At 31.4% G+C, this 16,893-nt stretch overlaps 1 long non-coding RNA gene across 1 annotated transcript; it reads left to right on the top strand.

Annotated features, from left to right (window-relative positions):
* Positions 1-901: 901 nt before the first annotated feature.
* LOC106303499 lies at positions 902-2,924 on the top strand. Its single transcript, XR_001262493.1, has 6 exons — positions 902-1,104; positions 1,209-1,291; positions 1,451-1,529; positions 1,668-1,821; positions 2,291-2,462; positions 2,561-2,924. It is a non-coding gene; the product is annotated as an uncharacterized LOC106303499 (long non-coding RNA).
* Positions 2,925-16,893: the final 13,969 nt, after the last annotated feature.

Raw genomic sequence — 16,893 nt, 5'->3', positions numbered from 1 at the left:
GGGGCTGTATGGGTTGGCCATCAAACTAGGTGCAAGCGTGTTTAAAGCTCTGAGAATCTTGTGAAAGTTTGTACTTGCTGTGAATTTTGACCTCTTACAAGTATCTATGGTATGGCAGTATTTAGAACTTTTCCCAACTGTCATAAAAAATAGTAGCAACCATCTCTTCGACACAAATATGTCGTGTGTTTTTTAAATCAGTTTTCATTCTGATCAGATAACACAAATCCGCAAATACATCCGGATACATACGATATAATTGCCGAAAATGATGAGGTTTTCTTTCACAGCCTTTTGAATATAAACATGTCCTTCTCTAGTGATTTGTCTCCGAATCGGACGTTCAATATGATTCTCATATGCAGTGACGAGTGTTAATAACAAAATGTCTATATCAGAATCATCTTCCTTATAAAAGAATTTGTTCCATTGTTTCGAAACCTACCACAAAGTATGATAATAATACTGATCATAACCGTTATAAATAATAAGAAGGTTTGAGACAGATTGCAAGGACCTGATTGCAATGTTAACGGATCCACAAGCTTGGCCAAACTTCTCAACTGAGCTAGAGGTCATTCAAATTCTCCAGATGTGTTTTCCGGACTTCAAGATCAGCTACTTCCCAAGGGCGCAAAATGAAATTGCTGATTCGCTAGTTAGGAATGTCCGTTCTTTTCATACATCTCTTTGTTTTGTTGGTTGTTCTATTCCGGTCTGATTAACCAGACCACCTAAAGTTTGAGTAATAAAATAGCCGTTTGTTGCAAAAAAAATAATCTAACAATACTAAAAGGGAGATATGCTCAAAGGAGAAGCATGCCTTCTCATCAAAAAAACAACCAATCAAATGTTTCCAAATTGCCATGTCGTTTTTCATTGCAAAAAGCTGAATCATTGATTTACTAAACGTAGCCGACGGTATACGGACTCCTCCTTCTTCCTTCGATCTCCACTTCGCTGGCTAAGAAAACCAGAACGTCAGGCGTTTTACTATATATCTTCATCTCCTTATTTCTCATCTTCTCCTTTAATACGCTTGAGCTTCATAATATAGCCACGACTGCTGCAAACCTTGCAGTAACCTGAAATCAAACGGCGCATGTAAGTTGATGAATCTATCAATCGTCAAATTACTCTGTTGCTACGATATATGTACAACAGTAGAATCATCGAATTTTCTGTCTGTTTCTCCTATTTCTTCACAGTTAGTTTATGATGAATCACATGGAGGAATATATAGTCCCCGGATGATTATGCGATGTAATCCATCTGAAACTGGCGTGTACAGGTGCCGCTTCCTATTTTCCTCCTGTTTTTAATATTTTAGAAATTTAGTTATCTATGTAGTCGATTAACCCACTATAGACACCCCCAAAATACTTTGTTTCTGCATCTTAATCTTATTTTTATTATATTTGTCCTTTGCTGACTGTGTTGATTTGTGCAGAACAAGTTGCAGAGTTTCGAGTTTGGCTGGACAAGACTCACATGTCCTTCAAAACTTGAGGCTGACAATCATCGAGCATGTAAAGTTTTTAAGAGAGATCCATGGGAGTCAATCTTCCAGCTACACGTTCTTTCTTCTCCAGAGAAACAACTGCTTATCATTTTTTTTTCCTGAGATTGACCTCTCTTTTGTTTTACTTTGTTTATGGTATGTGCAGGTTGAAAAGTTTAAATGCCTCCTTAAGTCCTCGGTGTTAAGCCAACACCAAGGAATGAATACTTATGTGTGTCTGTTATAAGCCAAGACAGAACACTAAAGCTTTGATACTACAACCGCTTGGTCACAGTGCTTCAGCATTGGAAGGATCCTAGGTCAATCTTAAATACCATTATTTATGTCTTTATTCGTTGTCCTGAAAACATGATATACTTACTCTTCTTCTTATGTTTTGTACCTAATACTCTCTTCGGTTATACACTAAATATAAGGTCAAACTTTCTCTTGCTAAGTTTTTATATTCAACAGCTTTCTCAGATCATGAAAACCGTTTTGGTTTGTTTAGGGTCACTGTGGTTTTTGCTGGGCATTTGGTCCTGTGGAATCACTTTCTTATAGGTTCTGCATCAAATATAACATGGTATCACCAAGTTTCAACAAGACAAACATTGATGGTTGCTAGCATATTTCTCTCTGAAACATTAATATGGTCTCGGAAACATAATTTAGATTATGTATTTACTTAAGTTTATGTGGTTGTATGCTGCAATCGGTTGTAAGAAGTTGGTGTTTTGGTCGCTTGCTTCCAGAGTACAATAATAAAGGTTGTTCTCTACAATGCAGGTGCCTTTTTATACAACTAAATAAATGTCTAATTACGTAGCAGAGGATGTCGTGTACATGGACCATGATGATTAAATGGAATATGTTGATGAGTGACAACGATTTAGATGAGGACTTCCATTAGGATGACATGCATGTATCGTACTGCAATGTCGACGAGTGTGACTACTCTGTAAGCATATATGCCTCTATAACAAGTCTAATGTTATTTGGATACCTCTATAACAAGTTTTTCTCTTAACTCTGCTGTCTGGGTTTCTTTGGTTTTAGAGTAATAAAAAAGCTGATACGTCAGCTGAGCACGCCTAGAAAGGGAAAGAAGTCCAAGGCATTCCTTGGGACAGGCTCAGTATTACCATACAGAAATACCGACAACCCCGACTAGAACATTACAAAACTATGAAAATGTCCCCAACTGTTGGGATTATTCCAGGAATGCAAGTCTTTTTTTTTTCATTTACCCGCCCTTGAGGTGCTGTCTGCTTGGTTCACTAATAGTATTTCTTTCAATTGTTTCATATGTCATTTGCTTAATCCCCCCAGGATTGCATTGCCACGTAGAAAAGGAGCGTCTTTTATGATTCCTGGTGGAATTTAAGATCTATTAAATTTAGCATCTTTTATTTCAAGGTTATCATCGACGCATATCTATTTTTTGTCATTCAAATTTATTCAAAATGTATAATGTATGTCTCAATGAGGATGTACAAATTGCTACTACTGTCATAAGTTAGAAAGAAATGGATTCATGCTTTCCTAAAAAAAACCTTCTATGTGGACTCTACATCTGGAAAGCATGTAATTCTCAGAGTTCAAGATCATGTTTCCCCTCCAAGGTTAGTTTTTCTTCCAGAATCATGAAAGATTCTTCTATAAAAATCTACATCAGCTTATGGTTTTTCTTTATAAAAATAATTATGAATAAGCATCTATGAATAATAATATTTTATACCTAACCTTGGGAATTAACAAAAGAGAGGATGGTATGGGATTAGCTACAGATCAGGAGCAGTAGCTTAATACTTTTCTTAAGCATGTATGAATAATAATTAATAATTATGAATAAGCATCTATGTGGCACAAGATTTGGAATTAGTTAGTCCAAAAGGAGCTCAAGAATCAGGAGCAGTAGCTTAATACTTTTCTTAAAACATGTTCGCTCCAGAAAACTATATATATATACCCTATAAGCTCATACACACACACATTTCTATTGTCTATTTTAATTTGTGCATGTATAAATGTGTTTAACTATTATAATTAATTTTGAATGATTATTATTTATCAATAGTGATTGTCATGGTACAAGTTTCCTCATATGATGAAAACAATTTGAACTCATTCTATGCAAAATCAACTTATGTACGGCGTCCGTCCCAACATCTTTGCGTTCAAATCTTATGAAAAATACATAAACGTGTAGAGATCCCTAAAAATGATTTATTTTTGTGGACATTACATGATAAGAAAGTACATGAGAAAAACATCATGCTTGCCAAACAGGTGATCATTGTTCCTTTTTTTCTTGCATTTCTAAGTGCTTCACAATTATTTACCTATTTAGGATTCCACTGTTTTACTCCACTTCAACCTTTACTTTAGGCAACCATCCCTCCACTTTCGACACCAGTACTTTTTACAAAAAAAAAACGCATTAGTAGTTTCTTTTGATTGGTATAGTCATAATGAGCCTAGCTTCTCGTATATGTGGGCTATGTCCATTTAGTATAAGGTTGTCTTCTATATTTGAACTTGAATTGTCTCTTCATGATCATGGACTATTTAAAAATACACTGCACAAACAATAGCCAGGAGACATGCATCATATTTGGGTTTAATTGAGAAGTGAGAAAGTGCATCTTCTTTAGGTGATCATGTCGTTTTTATCCACATACCGCTCACCGGTATGCCTAAGTCACAGCTTACCCTTTTCTCTGATGAGAAGGATCTCCATGTCAATGTCATCTGTTTGTAAAGTTCTTGCTTTGCATAGAGATCAGATGAGCATAGATTCTTTGTGGCGGTTCTTGATTTGAGCTTTGTTGTGGATGGGAAAGGTTTTTCTGGCAGAACTGGCTTGAAATTCACAACTGCTTGCTGTCGGATACCAACAGCATCTGTTAAGTCACTTAAACTGGATCAGCGACCATAGGATATAAAGATAGAAAATAATTTGTTCACAGAAAAAATGCCTTCGACCCACCTCAGTGTCATGGAGTTACGCACATTGAGATGTGATGCGATTAGGAATTTGATTAAGTGGAGGAAGAATTATGGGAATGTTGTGCTTATTATGTTCTGTTCCGGACAGCTCTTGCATGAAGGATGTTCTACGGACAGATTCAAAACCGTCGTCGTTTTGTCTTTAGGAAAAACTCTGATCTAAACGTTTAATAAGCTAAACTCAATCGCATTTACAAGTAATTAGAGAAACTTTTCTACAATCTTAGTTTCAACATGTTTGTTCACAATGTGAGCTTTGTAACTGTATTTTGTGTTACTTATATATTTCAGGCATCTATTGATCCATCAGCGCATACGATTTCTGTTTGTTGTAGATGATAATAGTTCTTAACTACTGGAATTTACTTAAAGCCGTGACATATCTAAGCTCTGGACTGCAGACAAAGTATTCATCAAGTTGTTAAAGCTGAGAACTTTTGTTTATTTGGTTGATAAAACGGCCTTGATGGTATGCAGCTCAGATATGTCCCAAAACGCAATTTTGCGAGCTTTTTTAGTAAGGACGTCTATCTAATTTGTATTTAATTGAGAACTAACAAAGCGGGTTATGAGATAAAAACTTCTGTTTTATGTTGACTAAATCTCTAAGAATAAATTCTCTTTACTAAATAAAATAGAAAATAGAAAATCGTTATATATAAAGTTAATATTAGATAGTATAATAAACTTTGGAAACAAACATAGAGGGTTAAATACAAATATATAAAAAAAAAGTATAACAAATTAAAAACTATGTTAGAATTTATTCCCATGTATTATTTGTGATAAAATTTCAAATATTTTAACTAAAATGACCTAAACTGTAAATACAATTAACACTGATAAATTTGTAAAAATTTATAAGCTTCAAATATAAATTTGATAAAATAATGAATAAAAAAGATTACATTAAAAATTATAAAAATAACTCAATTTATTTTCATAGTGTATATTATGTCAATTGTGTTATTTTATGGTTACATATAATGTAAATTTGCTTTACAATAACAAAAATTCTATGACACAAGTGAAAAAATAAACTCAAAATTAAAATTTGGAAATATTACAAAATATTCATTTTAAATTGGTAGCAAAACAACTGTTCCAAATTTAGTTATAAATAATATTTTACTCAAAACTTATATAATAAAAAAAATTCAAAGTACATAATCCGCGCGTAGCGCGGAAAAAAGCTCTAATAATAATAAGGTTTAAAGTTTAAGCAATCAAATATCAGCACAGATTCGTAACTCTTGTGACATTATACTGTAATCATTTATTACTGCCAGTCAAAAGAGCATAGAAGATGATTCATTTGAGTCAAAATAATACATTTTGAAATTGATAGAATACATACCTTCGTTGTTGCAGCAAGAAATCTATCGTGGAAATCTTTGGATGAAAATATTCAAGATTGAGTCAATAAAAAAATTGGAAAATCTGATTCACCATGATAAGACTCGTCTGTTTTTTGTGAAGAACAAGAAAATGTGAAAGAAGAAAATAAAGACGACATACACTTAAGAAAAAAGGGGGTTGATAACTCTGAAATTTCAACTGAAAATCTTTAGGTAAAGCTTGGATTCTGATTGCTGAAATTTACTCATAAAAAATATCAAAATCATTCAACTTTCTTAGAACTCTTTTTACTAATAAAATCAATCCCTACTTGAATAACACTAGACTTTAAATCATAATATCAAATCTTAGATTGAATAACAACAAATTTTAAATTTTTATTATTAATGATATTATAATTACAAGAACCAATAACATTGGATTTAAACTCTTTCAATAAAAAATATTTTAAATACAAGAATCAATAACACTAGATTAAAATCAACTATTGAATAACAGTAGATTGTTCTTAGATTTCAATTATATTCAAGTCCATCAATGAATAACTAGATAACTTTTGTCGTACAAAAAAATAGGAATCTTGCAAGTATAGTCAAGATTCTGACCAAAAGTTTTTATGGTTTGTAGTAGTAATGCAAAGTAAGTTGAAGAATATTCCTACACAAAGATGTTGGATGGGTGGATTATCCACATGGATTTACGCCATAGAAGCGGCAATCGAGTTAGCTAGCTCTCAGGAGATTAATAGCTTTTATGATTGCCAACATCAGTGAAGACAACGCTTGTTTTTCAGGCTGCTCAATCCGCGAAAACCGAACCGAAATAGAAAACTGGCTTGTTTTTTTTTCTTGTAATAAAATACAATCCGTATGAATGTTATTATTTAAGGACTGGAGTATATAAATATGGTTCGGTTATAGACCAATCAAACCAAATAAATCGAGAAAACTGTTTATTAGAATATAGTTTTATTTAATAGAGTAGTTATTAGTTATAATTAAATTATTGACGATAATTAATTTAGGAGTAGATACTTTTATATAAAGTAAGATGTCGACCTTGTGCCTTTGGCTTCCGACCTCTGGGTCGTGCGTTCCTCATGTTTCCGGGGTAAAAAAAACATCTAGATATTGAGAGATCTTTAAATATCTTAGGATATAGTTAAATCTAACATAAACCTATGGGTCGTACGCTAACCTTTTATGAGCGCTATCGGTGGCCTTTCATGTCTTGCAAAATGTATTAGACCTGATAATGCTTTGGCTACTAACTTATTTTCAAGATATATTTATTCTCCTATTCACAGGCATTGAAATGGAATAAAGCATATATTATGTTATCTCCAAGATACAGTTGATGTAGAATTGATTTATCCTAGAAAATCCGAGATTGGTATGGTTGGTTTTGAAGATGCATGATATTTATGAGATCCTCATAAAACTCGATTGCGAACCATATATGTTTTTTACAATTAGTGGAACCGCGATCTCTTGGCGTTCCCAGAAACAAACTATGGTTGCGATCCACCAAAATCCGAGCTACATCAAGCGTAGTACACCGCTCTGTATTTGGATGGAGTTTTACAAACTTCCCTGCAACACGAGATAAACACTTCAACCCTTTATGCAAAAATAGTAAATTGGGAACTCCTTTTAAATCAATCCACATCGGCAGAGCATATAAATCAAGAGGATCCAGATCTGTCTCCGGCGACCATTCCCTTACTACCAATGGAACACCAGCAACACGCCAGTATCTTCTCCAGATAACTCTAGCCCTCAGGTGAGCATTCTCAATCTGAAACAGAACAATATTCTTCTCAATAAACCGAACATCGATTTTTGATCCATCCCTTGATGACATCCAAATCCGATTAACTGTGGCATGGATTGAACCCACACGTGGAGCATCACCAATAAAGTGACGTACTACAAATCTTCTCCAGAGCGACTCTGGATTAGCAAAAACTTCATCAGAAATCTGAATTGATGCCACACTGTCAACCACATTAATTTTTGGCAAAACGTCGGCCTCCGGGTTTTTTGACCAAGGCGAAGCTCGGTCTAAAACATGAGACGAGGAAATGTTGGTTACTGGCAAAGGAGGAGGCGGAGATTCGACCCCCTGAGGCGGGGTTGACCCCATCGGAGAGACACCAAAAGAAAACCCTAATCGCTGTCGAGAGAGAGAGAGAGAGACTCATATTCTTTCAAAATCCTAAGAATGGTATGACATTATTCTTTCAAAATCTATGCATTTTAAATTAGTATTATGTCACGTATACATCTTAAAATTGTAAATATACATTTTTTGTGTAATAAGAAAAAAAATCAAAATGATATTTTTATAAAACAATAGAATATATTTTAAAATATTTATATCTACTAAAATAGAAACATCTAAACTTTGGCTCATGCACTGATTACTAAATATGTCATTACTATTAATTATCAACTTTAAGGCTTAAGCATTCATTAAGAATATTTCTTAGTTACTAAAATAATGGAACATCCAATAGAATTCCTAATCTGTTGTAATTGTCACGCATGATATAATAACGATAATATTAACATACTAAGATCCGCACCTTGCGCGGGATAAACATTATATATAAAAATTATTTTTTGTATTATATGTTTTTACATATGAAACAATAAATATATATTGAATAATTAAAAATCAGTAACTATTACATATATAATTAAATTGGTGCGAACGTATAAATCAATTTTATTAATCCAAATTTTTTTTAAAAAAAATTGATAGCATATGTAATTAAATTTAAATAATATTAACATACATAGTATATTTTTAATATTAATGTCTATTAAATGATGCTTTCTACTCATATGTTTTTTTGATCATGTGTATCTTTACTGGTGTTGTAATTCACCTGAAACTGGCTAAATTCAAGAGGTATATAGTTCATAATTAATTTGATCAAAAACTTTTCATGCACCTCAATTTCCAAGGTCTTTAACTTTACAGCCAGATTAGACATGTGAGTCACATGATCACGGATTGGCTGGGACCAGTCAAACATTTTCATAGTTAGCTCATTTATGAGACTTCTTATATTCGATTTACAACCAAACCCGACTATAAACACTCCTTAAATCTACTTTATAAATTCCTTATCATTCTCTGTCTTAAGCATCGATGACTCAACCCGTTCTACCGTCATCAACCTCATTAAGTTCAAATTCAGCCTATTAGATTGCTCTCATCTCTTATACCGAGAATTTCATATTATGAGCTATCTTCTTTAATGGCTGAGAGCTCCATGTCAATTATTATGACTAATTCCAATAACAGTACACCTAGTGTAAACCATATCTTTTTGAACCACTTGTCATAATCGAGTGCATTGAACTTTCCTACAGAGTGAGCAAAGTCAAATACATTTGATGAAGCTGCAAACTTTTATACATGCTTATCCTTTACTACTTCGAAAAACTTTACTACAGATTCTAGACTTCATATACACTTTTAAATTTTTATTTAAGTAACATTTGGGCAATACTTAAAAAAACACTTTTAATGATGCTAAAATATACTTTAATAACTAATAATTTCAACTCAAGTCAAATAGTATATTACCTTTGGGTATATCTACTATCAACTATAGTAAAAATTATTTAGTCCTTTACATATTATTAACTATATTCAATGATCCACCTTTGGGTGATCTCCTAGAATATAAAAAACAAAATAATTGATCACTAAAACTTTAATGTCATTTAGCATCTCTTTTATCATGATCAATTATGCTACTATAAAATTTAATATTTGTAAGTAAATAACAAGATCACTTTGGTGACTAACATGTTATAAACTATACAAATATTTAAATATTAATAGGTAAATTTATCATAATATATGTTAATATTTCATAACATAATTTTCTACATTCTGTTAATATTTCATTACACAAATTACCTATTACTTAAAATGCAGCGGAAGCATTTTAAACTTAATTAATCATATTTATGTCTCAAACCATATGAGACAATTAACTAAAATATACCAACGGCTCTCTCTATACATCACCGCGTAAACCTTTATAATATCATTGAACTACAATACCAAAAGGTTTGATGCATTCATTATGCATGCACACGCTCACTAATACGGTGACAAAGAGATTCTACATAGTTCTGAAACATCCTTCAGTCACACTTTTAGTGGTGACTTTTTACAACAACAATCTAGTAACCGTCAATACTACCTTCAGAATAAACGACATGCCTGCACACCATTTATTCTTCAGAATCTTTAATGCATGCTACCGTTCAATTTTCAGATTCTGATTATTAATTTTTTTTTTCGTGAATTTTTTATTTTTTTTACATATCATCGTTACACAAGCATGAACCAGTGTGACTTCTCATCACACAAACAGTTATTTCTCATCCTACCTTACGAAAAGAAATAACAACAACAGGACAAACATAATCCAGATTTGTTTGACCATTTCATGCAAATATATTACGTAACCTTAACAGAAAATCAAACCGCATGCATGCAACCGGTTAACCGTAACCTAGAATATATTTCATTCTATCTCACACATGAATCTATTTATGACATTCAAGTGTGTGCTCTTAATGTAAACTGCGAAGAAACATTATTAGTTTCCAGAACCTAAACGCAAGTAACACACCGCGCGCATATACATGATATGAACACACGCTTGATAGCAACACACGTTTACATTTACATGGATCATGAACACTCTTTAAAATGGATTAAACCATATATGTTCATGAATACATGAGAACTAATTACAGTGAATTAAATAAATCTAGAATGGCTCTGATACCAAATGTAAGTTTAACTTTTATGATTTCTATAATGAAATCTATCCCAAGTCATGATCTAGATTTAGATTAATTCAACCATAATATTTTCTAGAGAAGAAGAAAGAAACACTAACCTTCAATCCATGCTTAATGAAGATAAACTGAAATCAGTTCACCAATTGATTTTCTCCTCCCTTTGGCCCTTAATCCTTTATGACTCCCTTTGACGAACAAAGGAATCTAAAACCTCTTCTTATCACGTTTGTTCCTTTACGGTGGCTACGTCTCTTACGTAGCTTACATTATGACACACTCATAACTCTTTTTCATATAAGAAAAGTCACTTTTCTCTCTTAATTAGTAACCACCACCAAACATGACTATATATATATATGGGTGTTGTTGTGCCTTTCCATTAGTCACACCTTTTCCTTTATACTCTTACAAGCATAAACTCTATTTTAATATGTGATTAATATATTCAAGCACAACTATAACACATATGTATATAACCTTTATAAAAGAACCCATTTGTAATTAAACAAGGCAAGGGAGGAGGGTTATCAATACACCTATATTCTAATTCTTTTATCGAAACCGATCCATCACGGTATCGTCTTTTATATTAGAATCTTAAACATCAATATGAACTTGAACTTTATATTAAACCAATAGACACATATGTCATATAGAATATAAAATATTCTTACATATATAAGACTGAGAAAAACAATGAGCTATCGATGTGGATATGAAAAGGTCAAAGTCAAGATCGAAGAGTTGTTTTAGAACTCATACTCTCACAAGAATTGAGAATGGTAGCAAATAAGAGATATTTCTATATCTTATAAAGAAATAAACTAATGTGAGTACAATACAAGGTAATATAGAACTTATAAGATGTTAAAGAAGAGGATATACATGAATGCTCCAGAAGAGTGCATAAATATCACTACATACAAAAAAAGTGATTTGAAAATCTTCGATGTATGTTGTTGATTCAAACATGAGATTCAAACATGAGATTCATTCTCACAAGTCTCAAAGTAAGAAGGATCTATGAAAGAATACATAATCTGAATATGGTATATTGTTAATTTAAACATGAGATTCATTCGAGATTGATAAACCTGTAGTAGTATCATCTCGAGGGGAAGAGTTAAAGAATCTCACATTTTATATTAAGTGAAACATCTAGAAGATTATGTTTTACTAAGCTGAGATGTGATAATGAAATCATGAGATGCGATGAAGTAATTGCACAAGGATTATCACAAAGACCTATAATTGATTATAAAGAAAGACATCATCATGTGGTGGAAGCATCAACTTTCAAGTTTCTTTAGTCTGGCAAGAATTGAAAGCCATTGGAAGATGACAATTATGTGAAAGATCCAAAAGGATGTAAATTGTAAGAAGAAGTTAACCCCATAAGGACTTGGGCTGCGAGAAACAATAAGTGCTAGTTCTCGAAAACACTACTGGACAAAGTATGCACAAAGTAGTACGATTTATGCGAATAACAATTATTATTGCATTTGCTTGTAGCAATATTCGTCCGAATTATGCACGGGCCGAGATTCGCACTATTCAGATCTGATAATATGAATTGCGAAAATATCTAATTCGCAGATGCACAAATTTTGCACAAATTCTTATATGTAGAAAGCTCAAATTTTGCACACATATCTTGAGCATATAAAGGAAATAATTCTTGTTCATGAGTACCATAATATTGGAAAATTTACTGATCTCTTTCATGATTGAAATATGTGATTTTGTATGACAAGAAGGATAGTCATACTTGTAAATTTTACGAGAAGCAAAAGAATAACTCGTATGTATACGTATACATAATGTGAATGTATAGAAAATTGTCTATAAAAGGAAATTTGTGCATGGATTCCAAATAGACCAAGATATGACATTTTGTGTGAAAGAGAGGCTATGGACTACAAGCCTAATGGTCTAAGAGATTATCTGAAAATCAAACAAGTTTATTCATTGAGAATTTGTTTATATCCATTCCTAAAATGATGATATATATGATGATAATACATCTCCCAATGATGCTTCCAGGGGAGAATATGATGATGCGTGTGGTTGTCCTCTTTTTCCTTATCATTGGTTTTGTCCCACTGGGTTTTCCATGTCAAGGTTTTAACGAGACAACAAATAACACACTAATGATAGACACCTAAATAGGAATGTCATCAATCTTCCAGAGTATTTTTCGAGATTTAAGAAGCAGGTCATTCTTGAGACAGAATCGAAGGTCAAAAGTTTTCCAGTCAAAAGAGACCTTATATATGGAATAAAAATATGAAATTTGTGTCCAGAGAAAGATATAGAGTCTATTTTCATCTCCAATTTGAATCAAGTCATTCTCCATTATAGAACTCGAGATATGGCTATTTTCATGGGACATGTACAAGCTGTCTCAGAATACCTAATTTCGTATGATATTCAAAATATCGCTCGATATTTCCATCTTAACTGAGCCAGATCGATGCCTAAAGTTAGACATAGATGTTAGCTTCGATTTCCAAATGGTTTGAAGTCATTTTGTCCTACGGTCATCAAGATATTTAAGTTTCGGTGAAGAATGTCAAATCTGCCTAGAGAAGTGAACCGGTCCAAGCCCAAAACTAAGAAGTTAATTTCTCACATTGGATTGTGTCTTATCAGATATCTCAAGTTATGTTCTCATCAGGGAGAGTAGATGCATTGCACTCTTTTTCCCTTAAAACATACATGAACTTTCAAAAATTTCAAATAACATATTTAATGTTTATTTTCTTGGCCAAATCATACCTCAGTCGCCACATCAGCTACCACATAATCTAATTTTGCTGACTTAGATTATATGTTAGCTAATTTTGCTGACGATGATACCATGTATACACTTTTTTGAAAAAACAAAATAGTTGTTTTATAAAAATATTTTTTTAAAATATAAAGTTTTATAAAATTTTATTATTTAATGAAATTAACAAAAATTAATTAATTAATTAAGTGTTAGTCTTATATAAGAACTTTATATTTGTAAATTTTTCGATCATATCACAATAACGTCCTTACAAGAGTTATTTATATGTTACAATGATTCAAATGCAATGATATTATCACAGTCATGTAAGTCTCGATTAATTATGGTTGTGTTTATTTAAAAGAATTATGATATGTTAATCTAAATTCTTTAAATGTAAATAACATACTCATGATCAATCAAGAGTAACACACTGCGACAATAGTACTGGATTTGAATCATTACAATACATATATACCTTTTATAAGGACGGTATTATGATATGATCAAAATATTTACGAATATTTTTCTTATGTAAGATTAAATTTTAATTATTTAATTAATTTATGTTAATTACTAAATAATAAAAAGTTATTTTCTAAGCACATTTTGTATTTTCTAAGCAAATTTAATAATAAATTTTAATTATTTAATTAATTTATGTTAAAAAAAAAATTTATAAAACAATGATTTTGTATTTTCAAAAAAAAATGTACGTGGTATTCTCGTCAGCAAAAATAGTTGACTTAGCATCCATGTCAGTATAATTAGATGATAAGACAGCTGATTTGGCGACTAAGGGTATGATTTGGTCAAAAATAAACATTAGGTATGTTATTTAATTTTTTTGAAAGTTCAGGTATGTTTTAGAACGACCATATAAGTCGGGTATGAATTGAATATAACACGATATACTCGGTATGAAATAGCTGTCTTCGCAAGATATGCAAAGAAGTTATTTTGGTGTAGAGATTTGAGAGATTCTATAGTGAGGACTCTAGGATAAACCCGCCCTACGGGCGGGCAAATAAATAAATTAATAGTATACAACTTTTAAAATATTTAATTTATTTTTTAACTAAAAGTAGCATTAATTTATCGAAGCAGATTGAAACCCAAGGATAATGGAAAGAAAGTTTTATGTTTTATTTACGTAGTTTAGCATTTGTATTTGTTTTCGTTTGTCTTGTGCTGCTGTAACGCATTTTTTAGCTGAATAGTTGATGTAATTTATTCAGTTATTAAAATTTTATGGGCATTTAGTGTGTCTCTTTGGAATGATGATTTTTATTTCTTCTTTTCAATTATTAATTGATGGTATTTATTTTAACGTTTCAATATCTATACTATTAAAACAGAAGTTATGACTTAATTCACGTGTGATTTTTTTAATTTGGACCACCCTTAGAAAGTTGTTTAAATGATTTTTTGTATAAATATTTCTGTTATTTGAATATTCTATAACAAACAAATCAAATAGATATTCCTATGTTTTGTCTTAAATTGTATCTGAATAAAAATATTTTCATATCCTTTTCACAATATAAAATATTTTTCATTTTTCATTAAAATAAAGCTTTTAAATATTTAATCAATTTCATATTTGTTTAAAATAAATGTATATTTCATTTTTCTCTTAAACAAAAATTTAATTTTTTTTAGTTAATTTCATGTTTATTTGAAAATTAAATATATATTTCATTTTAACTAAAAAAAAACTTTTTAAATATCTAATTAATTTTGTAATTATAACTAATCTCATGTACAATATTTTACTAAATTTACGATGGTAATTTAATATAATAATTTTCAATTAAATTTTTGATCCTTAACCAATAAAATTTTTTATTTAGAATTTTATATCACATGATTTAATATATGCTATCACTGAAAATCCAAAACATATAAATTAAGTTACTGCATGTGAACTATAAAATGTGTTTTAAAATGTTATATTAAACAATTTATAATATGTTAAATATTATAGTTAACCATGCAAAATATATAATTATGTCTACAAAAATGAAAATAATCACTTGTATGGTTGTGCGGATCGAGATCTAGTATAAATTTTAATTTTGTAGTATTGGTGGTATTATGTGTTTTAGGATTTTAACTCGTATTTTTTATTTTTATTTGGGTCAATTCTAGTTTGGGTTTCATCAGGAGTTTAGTTACTCACGTGGTTATAACTGCAATATACAATGTTTCACTACGTTTACCACGTTAATTCCATATGTAATTCCATGCTCATTTATTTTTAAAAATAGAGTTTTAATATATAATGTTGGTCATTTAATACATGACAGTTTAAGTTATGACAGTGTCTTTATTCACAGATTAGTTTTATAACTTTATTACTTAAATCATGTGATCATTGTTGAAACATCATTATGTTCTTAGCGTGTTTGTGTAGATGTTTCTTTAGTTTCCATCTCAACTTATATGTTCTTTTTCATTGGTGTCGCATGAATTGTAGACGCCGTGTGATTGATGATTATCGTCTTTCATCTCCCCTTATCAACATGCATTGTGGACACTATTTTAATTTCAAAGTTCTTCATGGTCTGGGTATAAAGATTTTATGCTTAGTTGATATGTATATGTTATATGTGCATCGTGTCCTAGAAACGTGAAGAAATTTGACATATTCTTTGCCATGTTTGTGCAAGGCATATTGTGGAACACTTGCTACTTACTCCAGATTCCAAACTTCTCCTTAAAGAAGTCTTGAAGATTCAAGGTCTCTCAACCTTTATCATTTTTTGTGGTCATAATTTATGAATAATAAATAAATATGTGTAGAATATAAGCAAACATCCAAACAGGTATGTATTTTTTAGAGGATCATGAGATTGATAGGATTGGTTCCATGAAATCTGTTTGGGTGAAAAAAATGTTCAGTTAAATGAATGTGATAGAAATCTAAAATATAAATAGTTATGATTGTTTCCAAAAATTTATAGTCGGTTACAAACTGTTTTTTTGTGAATGAAGAGAGAAACTTGTGTGTATTATTAGGTCGACCAACTGGTCTTTATATACATATGATAATGACGGTATAAGTACTGGATCGACATGAGACCGTACTTATCCTTAACTAGATAATGACTAGCAATACGTAGGATAAACACCAACTATAATGTAGATAAACACAAGAGTAGATAGTCGCTAGTATGATCCTGCGGATGGGCTTGGCCCGTCTTACTACACGGGCTGATAAATGGGTCGATCACTAAATGGTTTATAACACTCCCCCTTGATCGACACATCCGGTCAAGGTTCATTCATGCTTTGGATGTTGCCTCATTAAAACCTCTCTTGACAAACCCAAAACCCAATGTGGTAAAAGGGAAAACAAGACAGGAAAAAGAGTACAACACATGAACTCCCCCTGATGAATGCATCAC

This window comes from Brassica oleracea, chromosome C7 (genome assembly GCF_000695525.1).
Source record: "Brassica oleracea var. oleracea cultivar TO1000 chromosome C7, BOL, whole genome shotgun sequence".
Lineage (NCBI taxonomy): Eukaryota > Viridiplantae > Streptophyta > Magnoliopsida > Brassicales > Brassicaceae > Brassica > Brassica oleracea.
This window is presented reverse-complemented; position numbering and strand designations above follow the sequence as displayed.